Genomic DNA, 7,660 nt, shown 5'->3' on the forward strand with positions numbered 1-7,660 from the left:
ACGAGCTCGGGACCCCGCACCTGCGCGCCTTTGTATGGTACTATACCTGGTAATATTTGGCAGCACGCAGCAACCCCAGAAGATAAGAAGATGGCCTAATCCCTGCTGATGAGGGGTAAATACCCCGAAACACATGTACAGGGATGGCGAAGATTTGAAGATACGCGAGAATTCGAAAGAAGATGCATCGCAGAGAACAGTACTACAGTTACCATGGTCCTTAGGGGTGATCCCGCTGGTGTACTAGCAGTGTGCGACCCCATTTTGGTGAATGTTTATGCTCCTTGGAGCTTTGAGCTGACGAGCTCGGGACCCCGCACCTGCGCGCCTTTGTGTGGTACTATACCTGGTAATATTTGACAGCACGCAGCAACCCCAGAAGATAAGAAGATGGCCTAATCCCTGCTGATGAGGGGTAAATACCCCGAAACACGTGTACAGGGATGGCGAAGATTTGAAGATACGCGAGAATTCGAAAGAAGATGCATCGCAGAGAACAGTACTACAGTTACCATGGTCCTTAGGGGTGATCCCGCTGGTGTACTAGCAGTGTGCGACCCCATTTTGGTGAATGTTTATGCTCCTTGGAGCTTTGAGCTGACGAGCTCGGGACCCCGCACCTGCGCGCCTTTGTGTGGTACTATACCTGGTAATATTTGGCAGCACGCAGCTACCCCAGAAGATAAGAAGATGGCCTAATCCCTGCTGATGAGGGGTAAATACCCCGAAACACGTGTACAGGGATGGCGAAGATTTGAAGATACGCGAGAATTCGAAAGAAGATGCATCGCAGAGAACAGTACTACAGTTACCATGGTCCTTAGGGGTGATCCCGCTGGTGTACTAGCAGTGTGCCATTTTGGTGAATGTTTATGCTCCTTGGAGCTTTAAGCTGACGAGCTCGGGACCCCGCACCTGCGCGCCTTTGTATGGTACTATACCTGGTAATATTTGGCAGCACGCAGCAACCCCAGAAGATAAGAAGATGGCCTAATCCCTGCTGATGAGGGGTAAATACCCCGAAACACATGTACAGGGATGGCGAAGATTTGAAGATACGCGAGAATTCGAAAGAAGATGCATCGCAGAGAACAGTACTACAGTTACCATGGTCCTTAGGGGTGATCCCGCTGGTGTACTAGCAGTGTGCGACCCCATTTTGGTGAATGTTTATGCTCCTTGGAGCTTTGAGCTGACGAGCTCGGGACCCCGCACCTGCGCACCTTTGTGTGGTACTATACCTGGTAATATTTGACAGCACGCAGCAACCCCAGAAGATAAGAAGATGGCCTAATCCCTGCTGATGAGGGGTAAATACCCCGAAACACGTGTACAGGGATGGCGAAGATTTGAAGATACGCGAGAATTCGAAAGAAGATGCATCGCAGAGAACAGTACTACAGTTACCATGGTCCTTAGGGGTGATCCCGCTGGTGTACTAGCAGTGTGCGACCCCATTTTGGTGAATGTTTATGCTCCTTGGAGCTTTGAGCTGACGAGCTCGGGACCCCGCACCTGCGCGCCTTTGTGTGGTACTATACCTGGTAATATTTGGCAGCACGCAGCTACCCCAGAAGATAAGAAGATGGCCTAATCCCTGCTGATGAGGGGTAAATACCCCGAAACACGTGTACAGGGATGGCGAAGATTTGAAGATATGCGAGAATTCGAAAGAAGATGCATCGCAGAGAACAGTACTACAGTTACCATGGTCCTTAGGGGTGATCCCGCTGGTGTACTAGCAGTGTGCGACCCCATTTTGGTGAATGTTTATGCTCCTTGGAGCTTTGAGCTGACGAGCTCGGGACCCCGCACCTGCGCGCCTTTGTGTGGTACTATACCTGGTAATATTTGGCAGCACGCAGCAACCCCAGAAGATAAGAAGATGGCCTAATCCCTGCTGATGAGGGGTAAATACCCCGAAACACGTGTACAGGGATGGCCAAGATTTGAAGATACGCGAGAATTCGAAAGAAGATGCATCGCAGAGAACAGTACTACAGTTACCATGGTCCTTAGGGGTGATCCCGCTGGTGTACTAGCAGTGTGCCATTTTGGTGAATGTTTATGCTCCTTGGAGCTTTGAGCTGACGAGCTCGGGACCCCGCACCTGCGCGCCTTTGTGTGGTACTATACCTGGTAATATTTGGCAGCACGCAGCAACCCCAGAAGATAAGAAGATGGCCTAATCCCTGCTGATGAGGGGTAAATACCCTGAAACATGTGTACAGGGATGGCGAAGATTTGAAGATACGCGAGAATTCGAAAGAAGATGCATCGCAGAGAACAGTACTACAGTTACCATGGTCCTTAGGGGTGATCCCGCTGGTGTACTAGCAGTGTGCGACCCCATTTTGGTGAATGTTTATGCTCCTTGGAGCTTTGAGCTGACGAGCTCGGGACCCCGCACCTGCGCGCCTTTGTGTGGTACTATACCTGGTAATATTTGACAGCACGCAGCAACCCCAGAAGATAAGAAGATGGCCTAATCCCTGCTGATGAGGGGTAAATACCCCGAAACACGTGTACAGGGATGGCGAAGATTTGAAGATACGCGAGAATTCGAAAGAAGATGCATCGCAGAGAACAGTACTACAGTTACCATGGTCCTTAGGGGTGATCCCGCTGGTGTACTAGCAGTGTGCGACCCCATTTTGGTGAATGTTTATGCTCCTTGGAGCTTTGAGCTGACGAGCTCGGGACCCCGCACCTGCGCGCCTTTGTGTGGTACTATACCTGGTAATATTTGGCAGCACGCAGCAACCCCAGAAGATAAGAAGATGGCCTAATCCCTGCTGATGAGGGGTAAATACCCCGAAACACGTGTACAGGGATGGCGAAGATTTGAAGATACGCGAGAATTCGAAAGAAGATGCATCGCAGAGAACAGTACTACAGTTACCATGGTCCTTAGGGGTGATCCCGCTGGTGTACTAGCAGTGTGCGACCCCATTTTGGTGAATACTTAGAATTGTTATATGGTGGTTGCGTGATTTTGCACTGTCATATGACGTTTAATGTTTCTGTATTGTGGTAGTTGTGAGAATCACTATTGTTCGTGTTTGCATGTATTAAGATAAGGGTTTATAACTAGGGCTCCCAGTTTTATGGTAATTTCTTTTTTTACATTTCTGTCTGTATTTATCCATATTTATTTTTTGCAAAATGTATCTGTATTTATCAATATTTATTTAGAATTTTTTGAAAAAATGGAGCTGAAATTAGCATTTTTTGACATTTATTAAACCGATAAATATGCCCTCATGCTTGAATGTCTGCCAGGTTTCTATGCCGTGAACACCCGCTGAAGATAAATCAGTGCACTTATAAGAAAATATGAAAATTTCAATATCAACCTAGTGCATATCCACTGCTGTTTAAGCCTCTTTACTAACATTCTTTTCTTTTTTAGCCCCCTTACCTATCAAGCCACACACCTGTGGGCCTGACAGTCATGGCAGAGAGTATTTAGAATTACTCAAAAAGCAACTCAATTTCCGTTTTTATCCACATTTAAAAATAAATACAAACAAGAATACAAATGTTTTCTGTCTGTATTAATCTGTAAAAATCAGTAAAAACGGAAAACAGGGAGCCTTAATTATAGCCAATACTATAGAGCAACCCAACATGGCCAAATCCAGCCTAATATTATTCACACGGTGTGACACAGCCCAGGAATGGGGAAGCACCGTATCCGGAAGCAGAAACAAAGTGTCAACGGATGGACTGGTACATGTAGTTGAAGAAAGCAGAACATGAAGGAAGTTAGAGACAATCCGGGAATCACGGATAAAATACTGTGGGATCTGACAAACCCTTCATAAAGTGATGGACATGGCTTCATTTGAATGTTACATGGCTACGCATGTGATGAGGCTGGGAATGGGAACCTCTTCCGTCAATGTTGCCTTCTGTATATGCTAATGAATTTATTTCAGACAGTGCATTCCCTTATAATACAATGCACCATCTTACCAGCTCTATTTTGGAGAGATGGTCATTTTAGTATCATCGGCCTAATGGTGTAACTCTGCAGTACTGGGCCAAGTGGTTCCATGTAAAGGTTGAACAGTAGAAGATAGTGGTATGCAATGGGTGAGAGATGGGAGGTGAATGAGTTGATTTGGAATGCTTTTAGCTCACAATGGGGTATATTATCAAGAACGGCGTTAAAATTATCGCCGCTTCAGCTGCAGGAAACTGCCGCTTAAGCGGCGATAATGGGCTTGATAATATGCCCTTGTGAATTTCCATAGAAACCCAGGTTAACACCAGAACATGGGCTTCTATGGGAATTCACAAGGGCATATTATCAAGCCCATTATTGCAGCTAAAACGGCAGTTTCCTGCCGCTAAAGCGGCGATCATTTTAATGCCATTTTTGATAATATGCCCTAATGTTTTTATGTTGGCGATATTCATGTCTCCAGTCACTGGACTTTGGATTTTTAAATCTTGAGTTGCATTAATACAATGTACCAGATATAAAATTCTAATCAATATTTCTGTGATCATCTCCATGCTTGGAACCGTTCACAATCTCCCCCAGACTAATAATTAGATGACAATGTTTACTGCTCGCCATCCCTAAGCTTGTTCTGTAGGTCATAGGTCCCTCTTTCAATGGAATCAATATCACCAAGGTATGAGGACTGAGTTCACTGCTATCTACATTTAATAACACACTGTCATGATTTTATGGGAAGACCTAGAGACCTACACTGTATTACCTAATTTACTCTATTGACACTACAAAAAATACTACCAGCAACCATTTCCTCTCACGCAACAAAGCAATCAAATTTAAGATCACATTTCATTATATATATGATGTCTTCCATTGTAATATGTCCAGCTCCTGTGATGTCCATTGAACAAGATAAGCACAAGTTTCTCCTGATACTGTTTCTTTTATTGAGAATTGGTTTTATTCTTATGTTCCTGAAAGATGATGTATGGGGATAATTAGATTTGGAGGGGAAATGAGCATTTTATACATTAATTGTTACTAAAGCAAATTATAAGGTTCTAAACGGATTTCACTAGCAGGTTCTTTATCGCGCTCAATTTCTACATTTTTTTCTTCCTGCAAGGATTACTGAAAACAATGCGGGCTCCGGTGGTACAATGAGAGGCAATCGATGCAGTCACAGATCCTGAGCTGTGAAGGTGATCTCCACTGGAAGGTACACCTTCTTTGTCAAAATACATAGAGCAATCCCTTTCACACTCCTAATGTTAAGACAATCTTCATCTTTACTGCTGTGGTGTTGTAGATTCCTTATCTACAAATTAGAAAGTTCATTGATGTAGATATTTAATTCAGTGGCGGCTCGTGCAGATAAGCGCGGTGAGGCGGGCGTGGGTGGGAGAGGGGGTGAAAGTGACAAATGACGGAATAGGGAAAATAAAATAAATTAATAAAGCCACTTACTGTGCGCCCTTGGCATACTTCCCCAGGATAGATAAGGTTATGAAAGAGGCATGTACAGATGGTGCAGGCTTGTACCTCAACTCTTCTGCAAGTGGTCTTATTACATAAAGTGTTACAATCAAGAGAGAGTTAACCTTGAGTCATCTAGGGTGGGCCCACCGGATACATGGGAAATTACATTTTCCATTAACACTGTATATGAGGAGGGTGTCACAACCTTCAAGTCCCTCTTCCTTTCCTCTTTTGATTTTTACATTGTTACAGAAAGTGACATGATCTTGGGTTATGTTGGTGGGGATACACCTAGCCCAGTCAGCGCAGTTGCACCCAACAGTGAGTGTGCCCCGCTGTGATATCTAAGGCAGGGACGTAGCTATCAATAATGCAGTAGGTGCAGCACCATTGGTTTCCAGAACTGAGTGGTCTGTAAGAGTGTAGGGTGAGCGTGTACCTGTGTGAGTGCAGGGTGAGCGGTATGCCTTTGAGCTGCAAAGTGTTTAGAATGAGCAGCTTGGATGTTTGTGTTCAAGATGAAGTATGCACCTGTGTGAGTGGAGGGTATGCAGTCTTTCAGCAATTACCATGAGTGCAGGGTGACTGGAGCGTCTGCATGTGTGAGTGGAGAGTGAGCAGAGTATGAGCAGTGTTTCATTGATTACCGTGAGTGCGGGGTTACTGGAATGTCTGCATGTGTGAGTGGGGAGTGAGCAGTGTTTCATTGATTACCATGAGTGCAGGGTGACTGGAATGTCTGCATGTGTGAGTGGAGAGTGAGCAGTGTCTGAGCAGTGTTTCATTGATTACCATGAGTGCAGGGTGACTGGAATGTCTGCATGTGTGAGTGGAGAGTGAACAGTGTCTGAGCAGTGTTTCATTGATTCCCATGAGTGCATGGTGACTGCGATGTCTGCATGTGTGAGTGGAGAGTGAGCAGAGTCTGAGCAGTGTTTCATTGATTACCATGAGTGCGGGGTGACTGGAATGTCTGCATGTGTGATTGGAGAGTGAGCAGTGTTTCATTGATTACCATGAGTGCAGGGTGACTGGAATGTCTGCGTGTGTGAGTGGAGAGTGAGCAGTGTTTCATTGATTTCCATGAGTGCAGGGTGACTGGAATGTCTGCATGTGTGAGTGGAGAGTGAGCAGTGTCTGAGCAGTGTTTCATTGATTCCCGTGAGTGCAGGGTGACTGGAATGTCTGCATGTGTGAGTGGAGAGTGAGCAGGGTCTGAGCAGAGTTTCATTGATTCCCATGAGTGCATGGTGACTGCGATGTCTGCATGTGTGAGTGGAGAGTGAGCAGAGTCTGAGCAGTGTTTCATTGATTACCATGAGTGCGGGGTGACTGGAATGTCTGCATGTGTGAGTGGAGAGTGAATAGAGTCTGAGCAGTGTTTCATTGATTACCATGAGTGCAGGGTGACTGGAATGTCTGCATGTGTGAGTGAAGAGTGAGCAGAGTCTGAGCAGTGTTTCATTGATTACCATGAGTGCGGGGTGACTGGAATGTCTGCATGTGTGAGTGGAGAGTGAATAGAGTCTGAGCAGTGTTTCATTGATTACCATGAGTGCGGGGTGAATGGAATGTCTGCATATGTGAGTGGAGGAGGAGTGGAGTCTGAGCAGTGTTTCATTGATCACCATGAGTGCGGGGTGACTGGAATGTCTGCATGTGTGAGTAGAGAGTGAGCAGGATCTGATCAGTGTTTCATTGATTACCATGAGTGCAGGGTGTCTGAAATGTCTGCATGTGTGAGTGGATGGTGAGCAGAGTCTGAACAGTGTTTCATTGATTACCGTGAGTGTAGGGTGACTGGAATGTCTGCATGTGTGAGTGGATGGTGAGCAGAGTCTGAACAGTGTTTCATTGATTACCGTGAGTGCAGGGTGACTGGAATGTCTGCATATGTGAGTGGAGGAGGAGTGGAGTCTGAGCAGTGTTTCATTGATCACCATGAGTGCGGGGTGACTGGAATGTCTGCATGTGTGAGTAGAGAGTGAGCAGGATCTGATCAGTGTTTCATTGATTACCATGAGTGCAGGGTGTCTGAAATGTCTGCATGTGTGAGTGGATGGTGAGCAGAGTCTGAACAGTGTTTCATTGATTACCGTGAGTGTAGGGTGACTGGAATGTCTGCATGTGTGAGTGGAGAGTGAGCAGGATCTGAGCAGTGTTTCATTGATTACCGTGAGTGCAGGGTGACTGGAATGTCTGCATGTGTGA

General features: G+C 45.8%; 1 long non-coding RNA gene across 2 annotated transcripts in view; it reads left to right on the plus strand.

Annotated features, from left to right (window-relative positions):
- Positions 1-7,660, plus strand: part of LOC144752044 (uncharacterized) — a 404,282-nt gene that overhangs the window by 352,610 nt on the left and 44,012 nt on the right. The window contains exon 3 of one of the 2 annotated variants that reach the window (XR_013594018.1): positions 5,097-5,189. This is a non-coding gene — a long non-coding RNA (uncharacterized LOC144752044). Of the gene's footprint in view, positions 1-4,344; positions 5,190-7,660 lie in introns of those variants that run through there. The other variant, XR_013594017.1, reaches the window with a different exon arrangement.

The sequence above is a fragment of the Lissotriton helveticus genome, chromosome 4_2 (assembly GCF_964261635.1).
Source record: "Lissotriton helveticus chromosome 4_2, aLisHel1.1, whole genome shotgun sequence".
NCBI lineage: Eukaryota > Metazoa > Chordata > Amphibia > Caudata > Salamandridae > Lissotriton > Lissotriton helveticus.